Raw genomic sequence first — 8,419 nt, 5'->3', positions numbered from 1 at the left:
AGCTACTGGCTGGACTTTAAACTGAATTTTACAAATCAGCAAGTTTTATATTCCTGACTCAAAGCAGTCTTAGTGCTAATTCTGTATTTTTTGGTTAGGAAAGCTGGGTATGCTGGTGCCTTGGTGGCCCTGTGACCCCCATGCTGTCACCCCCATGCAGCAGCTCCAGGGAAGCCAGGCCTTCTCCTCCCCTCGCCGTCAGAGCTCTGTGCAGAAGAGACACCAACTGCAGGCCCCGGGGTGAGGGGGAGGCTGGTGTGTGATGGAGAAGGGCTCAGACAACACCTAAAGCTCCATAATTCTTCTGCTGACGGCTGGAGAACGTGCCGGCCTGCTGCGCTGACCCCTCCGCTGTGTGTCCCACCAGCTCTGGAGGAGCTGGAGGTGGGTCGGCCTCCACAGGTTCATCTTTTGGAGGGTCCACCTCCAGCAGCTCCTCATCTTCTGCATGCCAGCCAGCAAAGTGTGGCAAAAACCAAAGAGTTTCTAGACATCCTCTTCATAGCTTGCAGCACCTCCAGCCCCCCACCACTCCATTTGACACATTCTTCAGACTCGAGTGCACCACTTGCCTGCTCCAAGGCTCCTTGGCACGACAGGACTTGCTTAGTTTGGGGCCAGCATGCAAAAAATGTGGGAGAAGATGAGGCAGATGACACACTCTTGGGTTTTGTGCAATTGGTTATCTCGGTATCTAGTAACTAAGGATCAAGTGTAGGCAAAGCCTGCCTCTGTGGTCCTAACGTTGTCCCCAGCAAAAGTGACTGCAAGACAGGGAGGACTGCAAAACACTGAAAGGATTTTTGGGGAGATACCCAACTGCTCTGCCAGAAGAGAGGGTGTGAGGGACAGAGCACAGCAAGAAGCACGAAGCACTTACTCTGACAACCACGTTTAGTTCCCATCCTGCACAGTCCCATGTGCAAAGACTACAAACTGCCGTCTTTCGAGACATTACTGACAGCTCTTGCCAGGAAGAGCTGGATTGACTTTTTACTGGCACCTTAGCATTTTTGATCAATAGCTTCACAAATGGGAGGGAGTTAATATTCTGCCAACTACTTCTTTGTGTTGTGTTTGTGTGTGCTTTATTTTAATCAATTATTTTTGTCATATAAAAAAAAGGTAGTATAAACGCTTGAGGATTAAAGTAACTTTCTCAGCCTAACAATGTGGATTTATGTCACTTCAAAAGCGGTTCCTTTTGAGGAACAGGAACACTGGATTAAAGCTTTATTCCAGACTGCTAATTAAAAGGCTAAATCCCGTATATATACAGCATTACAACTCTAACATGACTGGAAGAGGATTGCTCATTAGAGCCCATCGGGATTTCTGCTGTAGCTTTGGGAACTGATAGCCACCCATCTTGTCTTGAATCCTATTATAGCAGACACTGAACTGCACAACATCGTGCCACAGCTCTCTACTGGCATGATTTTGAGTAGCCATTGCTTTGCAGAGAGGAACTGCAGACAAACAGTTGTGTAGATGGACCTGCATAAGCACAAAAGACATTCCCATCTGCTGCAGAGCCTTTACGCCTGCCCGTAGATCAGGTTCATCATGTACCTTTAGTGGAGGAAAACCATACCACTGTTCATTATGGCTGGCAGAGCAGGGTTGGATTGCCCATCTCCTTATTTTCCAGCACAAGCCAGCAAGGAAAGCAAACTACTGATGGGCTCTTGCCTATGGCTAGTGCTTAGCAGGCAAGAAGCTGCTCCTCCTCCATTTGCTTGCTTAAACAGTTTGGGGGCTTCACCGGGTGTGGTTCGTGAGGCTGGGTTTCCTGTCAGTTGTGGAAATAGGACTTTGTTTTGGGTGGCAAGCTGTGTTTTTAAGCTGAAGCTGGATTAGAAACAGGTTTCTGTTCCCCAGGGAGCTTTACAAAAATGCTTAGGACAGAGTGCCCTAAAACTTGGAACCAACCAAAATACAAGACCAAATCTAGTAAAAGATGTAATCTCCATACTTAAAGAACCTTATTATTATTTTTTTAAAATCCAAAAGTAAAGGCATTAAAGATTGGAAAAGTATATATTATTATTTTAATATGGAAGATGGTTTCAGGAAGTCCTTTTTTCTTTTTCTTGCTTCTTTTTAAAAATCAATGGTTATTTGTCAATAACTCTCTTTTCTCAGAAAGAACTTTGCTCTCAATAAACATCCTGACCAGGAAAGCAGACATTTGCACAAAATTTCTAGCCAAGAGTTGTCCAAGAGGAGTTCTTGACAGTAGCAGACAGTATGTACCAGAGGATCTTCCATCTCTAGCTTGTAATACCCAGAATAAAACAACAGAGGGATAAGCACATATTGTACTTGCCTCAGTATTGATGAATCCACCAGCAACAACTCTTCTATCACATAAGGTTTGGTTTCAGGGCACAAATACAACTTGGCCTCAAGTCTGGGACCAGCTGGGATGCTTTATAGCACATTCACCTAAGCTGGAGAGTCACCTTTGCATCTAATAAAAAAAAAAAAGTCAGTGAAACAGAAAAATAGACAGCAAAAGCTTTGCAAGCTTAGGTAAATGCATCCTACTGCCACATCACCATCCCTTTGAGCACAGCAAACTCTTTTTATCTGTTCTCTTCTGAGCGGACTCAGGTTCTTGACCCTTACTACCTTATCCTGCCAGAATAATTGCAGCTATTCCCCATCTGCCTCCCTGGGCTAATTGTCAGGAAAGGCCAACTGGCTTTCCCTCGGGCAGCAGGGCCAGGCTTTGCCTGTACTTAATTCTTATAAATAAAATAATTAGTTGCAGAAAACACAGGAGCATGTCATCTACTGATCCAAAGCAACTTGTTAAAAATCAAAATGTGCTTTGACCGATGGCATTGGTGCTGTGTGTCACACTCTGTGAGTGTGGCTGTTCTCAAATGGCTTCTTCTGTTTTAAGCCTAGGTTTGTCAGCATGTGTTGAGAGCTCTGTGGTTTTGCTGTGTCTATTAGGCATTAGATTTTCAAGGAAGCTTGACCTCAGTGATGGTATTTGACCATTTTTTCAAAGAATGTAAATAATCTTTTTACAGCAACTACAGTCACCTGGCTTGAACAGCTGTTTTGAATCCAATAAAATTGGTCATTTGAGAAAATCTCACCAGTTTTTGTATTTTCCACAGTACTTAGAGTAATTAGGCATCCAGGCATTTTTATAAGACCTTTAGACTCTCTTGAGCTGGGATTTCTCCATCAGAGAGCTGCTCTGCTTCAGTCTGAACTGCTTCAAATTGGACTGTCCTGCAGGAGGACAGAGGGCTCTGGTCTGGCAAGGCTGAAAGGGGGTGGTGTTGTGTGTCTGTGTGTCTGGATCTATCTGTGCAGGTTGTGGGTGGCCTTGGGATGCAGCTATATGAGGCTGTTCTGCTCTCTGCTTTTCATGTTTTTAGGGTGGCTAGTCGGTGAGCTTGTAATAAAAGGCAAACCTGAGCACTCTCATATATAAAAGTCCATCATATATATATATAAAGGCCCAATCTCCTCTCTATTTTGGTGTTATTTATTGCTCCTTGTGCCCTCAATTCCCTGAGATGCCAAGTATAGCTCATGCACAAAATGATAGCACTACATAAGCTTACAAAAATGGAAACACACTGTATTGCAAGCAAGTCTATTCCTGTGGCAGGTGAAGAGGAAGCTTAAGGAATGAAAGTCTGGGTCAAAGCTGCCTTAATGTGCTGAGCTTATTGCTAATTTGAGATTTAATGGAGTAAATTGCTGAAATTTCAAAGTTGTAATGGTATGAAGAGTTTGAAATATTTGCAGCAATCAGGGCAGCTTCTGTCCCGAGCAATTACAGCTCTAGTCATGGTTGTCTTGCATCTGTTTTGGTGCAGGTGTCGCTAGGTGTGTGGTTCACCAGTGGCGAGGCAGAGGAGCTGCCTTCAGGCTTGCCACATGTTGCCCCCAGCCGAGCAGCGTGTGCCAGCAGGAGCCCTGCATCTGGCTTGGCTTTCAAATGCAGAAAGTGACTTCTCAGCACCGGTCATCTCAGGTCTAAAAATGTCCTTGGTAACTCGCCACGTGAAATGACTGTAGCAAAAGGTCACATCAGAATAACCAAGTGACTCGCTCTCTTCCTCCTGTCTTCCTCCTGTGTTTATCAGGTCATTTGAAGCCATCTGTCTACTTAGTTGTCACTGTATTGACTCATTGCTATTAAGGACCATTAATATTGTAAGAGCCATACGCTCTCTATGTAGCCTAGATAATAATGAGACAAAACAGGTGCCTTGAAAAAGTCATGCACTTTGAGGGGAATAAGCCCCAATGGCTTGTGTTGATGCAGTCATTTAAAGTCAACCAGAGGAGGCTGAAGTAGCAAAGTGCAAGCATGACTGTTGTGGATACAGTCTGCTAAATCACCCTTTTTACCAAAGTAAAAATACCACACAATCGGATTTGATTCCAATTCTCTTAAAACTTCTTTGTACCTGTTTGGAGGTAGAGATGGTCCTGGGAGTGAGGTCTGACTGCAGCCATACCCCTTCTTGCGCTCCCAAAGAATTAAGAGGGTCTGGGTCCCACTGAAGGTATGGGGACTTACTGGCTTCCAGCTCCTGCTGGGTGCACAGCCCCAGCCTGAAGGGATTCTCTGGGGTTGAAGTAACTCTGCGGTGTCCCGAAGGTGGGTGGCAGGAGCCACCACGGTCCATCTGGCTTCCAAGAAGCTGGATCTGCCCTTCAGGCGGGAAGTCAAGGACTGCGGGAAGTGTTGACTGTTTGGTCTGTAATTAAAAGAAAGGTACTTACAAGAACCTATTCATATCCTTTATGATCTCCCTTAGGATCATTTAACTGACTAATTTGGACAGCCCAGACAACAAATGAGGACTTGGTCTCCTCTCTTTCTACAACTCTGTAAACATAATCCCTGATTGATTGGCCTCTAATACATCAGACCTAAATGAAAAATTAATTAGATTGGCTACAACCTCAAAGTGAGCACTTTACCACTTTGTTGTTTTGTCCATTTGATCCTTTCTTCTTTGATTTATGGGCAAAGGAGAAAGGGGAGAGGAAAAAAAGGAGGAAAAAGAGGTTTGTGCTGGATGTCACATGAAGCCAGTCGGGTTTATTGGAAGCAGAATGAGCAGCAGCAGCAACTCCCCAGGGCAGGCTGTAGAGGTGGGAAAGTTCAGAGGGAGCGGCTCCTTTCCCTCAAAACTATGTCCAAAGTGAAGACTTTGTCCAAAGTTCTTATTAAGCTTGAAACCTAGAGATAAGGTGGGGTTTTTCTGCCCTACTTTCAAGGAGGCCCCAGGGATGTGAGAGGAGGGCTTTACATGTACCTGCCCTCTGCTGCAAGACCCAGGTGGAGGCTGAGAGATAACAGAAAGCGGGACCAAGATTTGTTTTTAACCACCCCCTCGTGCTGGTGGATGAATCAATTCATTTTCTGGGGGGGCTCTCCTCATCTTCCTGCTCGGATTTTTCTGTTGCAGCCAAGCCACTGGTCAGGGAGCGCAGGGGTTGGCTGCCCAACAGCACTGCAGCATCTTGGTGGTGCCCATGGCTCCAGTCTCCAGGCTTGCAAACCCCTTCCCTTTGATTCATTTTTCTCTGAAATTACAGGGCTGGTGATACTGATCTGCTTCTGAAAAAGGCCAATAAATATGTGTGGCAAGAAGTCACAAGAAATGCTGGAGGCTGTGAGAGCAGGCCAATATGATTTCAGCTTGCCTTGGAAAAATCTTATGAGTTTGTTGAATTCTGCGTTGTCTGAACACTAGCCAAACGCACGATAGCCACCGTGCTTAATAATCTCAGAGGGTGAAGAGTACCTCAAGGTGAAAAATAAACGAACTGCTTCCTAGGTTTGTAAAGTATTGTAGCATTCAGAGCAGAGTTAGACGATTTAAAGGAAAAAAATAAAAGCTAACACAGTGAGGAGTGGAAACAAAAAATTGGAGCTCGATACATCCAAGGGTGGAGGGCAAGTGAGCAGCACATTGTTAATCACAGCCGAATTTTGCCAAAGCCCGAGGCCCAGAAAGGCAGTTGAAAAGTAGCAGTATATTAAAAACAAAAGTCTTAAGGCCAAGAGGAAATAATGGGACTCTAAAGTGAGGCACAGTTGAAATGAGAAACTTCTGTTATCTACAGAGTTATTAAAAGCAAGGGCAGAAATTAAACTGAATTCCAGAGAGCAGTCATATGGGTGTGTATATAAGTGGATGCCACAGTGTGTTATCTTGAAACACAAAACATTCAAGCCAGGTTAAAAAGATGTTTGTGGGTTGTTGTTATTTTATTTTTTAAAATCCAAGAGAAAATCCCCATCTGAAAGAAGTGACTTTGATATAAACAACGATGGCCTATTTCAGGAAAGATTTTAATTGCAAAATTAAAATGCTTATGATGTTTTGAGGCTCTGCCCCGTCCAGAAAGCAATTCCTCAGCTGTGTGGACACAGGAGACTGGTAGCATAGTTGGGCTGGATGCTTGGTTTCCTGCTCAAAAAATGCTTTCTTTACAAGCCGTCCCTTCCTCTGTCTTCTCTCTCTTTTTCATGTTCTTAAGTTATATTTCAAAAAAGGCTTGTTTATTCTGAGTTCACCTGACTTGGGAGGGATGAAATGGGGGGAAATTCAGATTTTTTCCATTTCCAGGTCAAAACCTACAGGGATAAGCAAGGCAGAGCAAGGACTTTTGCCAGAATTTCTACCACCCTTACACTGATTAATTAGGAGGCTGCTGCCAGCTCAGGGAGCTCTACCTCGCATCTTGTAATGAAAGCTCTCAAAAAGACTCTTTCCTCTTATTTTTTCCTGCCACAAAAGCAAATTTCCCAACTGCGATGTTTTTTCCCTAAGTAAAGCTGCAGGTTGTTCACCAGCTGGAGCACTGCACGTGCCAGCCTCACTCACAAGACAAGCTGGAAAATACTCAACAAACCTCAAGCGGCGCTAACGTGTGCAGGGCAGGTGTGTGTGCATGGGAAGGGGGGCTGCTTTAACATCCGAGGCTGAGCTGTGTGCATCCAGTAGCTTGCTTTCAATGTTTCCCTGCGAGTTCCCAGTTTGATTGCTAGATTTGAATGTGAATGGCTTGTGGTGTGGTTTGGAGGGTAAAGCATGAGATTTCCAGCACTAAGAGGTGATTTCCTGGCTTGGGTTTCAGGCACACGGTGCTGTGGTTCGTGACTCTTGCGTGATCCCCCCAGGATGTAATGTAGGCTTACCTGTATTGCAGGCAGTTTCCTTATTGGATCTGTTCCTGTCACCCTCGTGCCTTCTTCCGCCTGCTTGTGGTGGAAGTGGCATGGCTCAGTCAGGCTCCTTGTGCAGCTTCTCACCTGGGAATTTCTGCCACACAATGACCAGGGAGAATTTTACTTGGACCATTAGAGTTCCTATGGGCTCCCCTATTTTGTTATCCTGATGGCAATGTTTGAGGCACTGGAGTGGGAAAAGAGGGATGTTGTGCCAGAACTTACTAAACACCATTAAGTTATAAAGCAAAGCCCTTTGTCCTCTCTACAATTAAGCTTCTGAAATTTGCCTGGCTCACAAGCAAGTGTTTCTGTTTAAGAGGGTGTAAATAAGCGATTATGTTTTCCTCCCTTTGTATCTCTGATCAGCTTTCCTCTTAAAATCCGCATCAGTTGGTGGGTGGCCTAACTTGTTATATTGTTTTATGTTTAATTCAGTCCTTTTTGTTTGTTTTGTTTTGGTTTTTTGTTTTTCTACAAAAATAGCACGGGTGATTCTATTTAGGAGCAGTACAGGGAGCCCAACCAGCAGTGGGATGGTTCCTGCTCACATAGGACAGACATTTTTACAGCTGCATTGCTGTAAAAATAGCAAAAGTGAATAGTTGAACAGTTTTAATTCTCAGAGAAAACCATCAACATTTTAATCTTCCTCAAATTCTTGCTTTCTTTAAGCTTTCATTTTCTGCAGATTGTTTTTTTTCGGGGAAATGTTTTTCATCACCTCTTTTCTTGGTTTTGGGTGCTGGAGCCTATTTCTGGAGCCAGGTATGGGTAGGGAGGAGAAGCTGTGGTGCAACTTTTAAATGCCTTTAAGAATCTACCCCTGTGACTTCTTTTATAAGTTTTTGGATGTTATCAAATGAAGCCATTAGCTTCTGAAACAGATTAAAATGAAAAATCTTTGGACTTAGAAAATTGTCTTGGCAAGCTACCTTCATGAAAATTGAATTCTTTGTTTTATTTTTTTCCTTTTTACAAACAGGAAAACGACACATTGAAACTTTAACTTGATCAGATCAATATCTGAGAACTCAGGGTGAAATATTATCCCTCTTAAAGTCAATGGCAAAGTCCCCACTGATTTCCGCAGAGTTACGATAAATCCTTGTGGAGAATGACACATTGCATTAAAGTATTCTCAACTTTCTCTCCTTCTCTCCTTCTCTCCTTCTCTCCTTCTCTCCTTCTCTC

The sequence above is a fragment of the Oxyura jamaicensis genome, chromosome 4 (genome assembly GCF_011077185.1).
Source record: "Oxyura jamaicensis isolate SHBP4307 breed ruddy duck chromosome 4, BPBGC_Ojam_1.0, whole genome shotgun sequence".
Taxonomy (NCBI): Eukaryota; Metazoa; Chordata; class Aves; order Anseriformes; family Anatidae; genus Oxyura; species Oxyura jamaicensis.
This window is presented reverse-complemented; position numbering follows the sequence as displayed.